We start from the raw sequence: 1,109 nt of genomic DNA, 5'->3' as shown, positions 1-1,109 counted from the left end.
ATGTTGTCATTTAAAATCACTTAACATTAAATCAGAATGGAAAAAGTAATGAAGGAGAATTCTAAACAAATTATGAAAAAAACTTACAATTGGCAATTTGATTAAACCTAGCACATTGGCAATTGCAATAGAAAAAGTTGAATAGGAGTCACCAACTATCCCCAGGACTGCGGGGGTTCCTGAACAGTTCTCCTGAAACACAAACTGCTCCTCTTGGCCACTGGCCAGAGATAACGCACCACTGAATCCAATAACAAGAGCACCACAGTTATCATACAGGCTGTATCCCAGAGTCACGTTTGGAAGAATCTCAGAGTTTTTGTTGATCTCCTCAATTGCAAAAGCCATGGTCATAACATGCCTGAAGCCTAGAGTATCAAAACTAACACACAAAATGTCATTACTACATAAGGTGAATGTTAATGTGGCATATTGTAAATCCAGTAAAGTTCTATATTTAAAACATATGTAAGATGCTTACCCTGTGCAGGTAGGTTGCTGTGGCTCTGAGGTATATGTCCATTCAGGGAAAACAGAGGTGTAGTGGACCTCAAACAACCCACCCAGAACCACTTCACCAGGCTTGTGCATTTCATTAAGATGAAACCTTCTTCTTAGTTGACAAGATGAAGCAATAGACAGCCTAACGCACAGTACAAGAGAGATAGTTAGGAGCACACACGCATTCAGGGAAGCCCCCATACTGGTTCTCCTCCTTTTAACACTTGTTTTATTTGTTTGAAGATACTTAAATGTTCAACATGATGTCATCATGTTCGTCACTGTCTATTCTATCAAATAGGCTTTTAGGCTGTCATTGAAGCAAAACATAAATTTTCATATTCATATTAAACCTTCAAAATACAAGACAAATCACACTGTACATTTTATTACCAAAAATTTATCTTTTTATTGATCCCACTGTTAATTTTTAAGATATAATTTGATAAAACTTTATTAATACGGGCCTAAAATACCATAAAATGACTTAAAATTACACACAAATTAAATTAAGTACTTCCCTTGAACCCTTTAGAGTAAATTCACAAGCTTGGTCTCTTTTTAAAGCTAATAATCTGAATTTTTAACTTCAGCAATCATATTTATTG

The 1,109-nt window shown here is 35.3% G+C and overlaps 1 pseudogene; it reads right to left on the bottom strand.

The window, feature by feature from the left end:
* LOC106525192 (vomeronasal type-2 receptor 26-like) overlaps positions 1-348 on the bottom strand; it is a 24,981-nt pseudogene extending 24,633 nt beyond the window's left edge.
* Between the last annotated feature and the right edge of the window lie 761 nt (positions 349-1,109).

This window comes from Austrofundulus limnaeus, unplaced genomic scaffold (assembly GCF_001266775.1).
Source record: "Austrofundulus limnaeus strain Quisiro unplaced genomic scaffold, Austrofundulus_limnaeus-1.0 Scaffold216, whole genome shotgun sequence".
Classification (NCBI taxonomy): Eukaryota; Metazoa; Chordata; class Actinopteri; order Cyprinodontiformes; family Rivulidae; genus Austrofundulus; species Austrofundulus limnaeus.
Note: the sequence above shows the minus strand (reverse complement) of the source record. Positions and strands in the feature narration are given on the sequence as shown.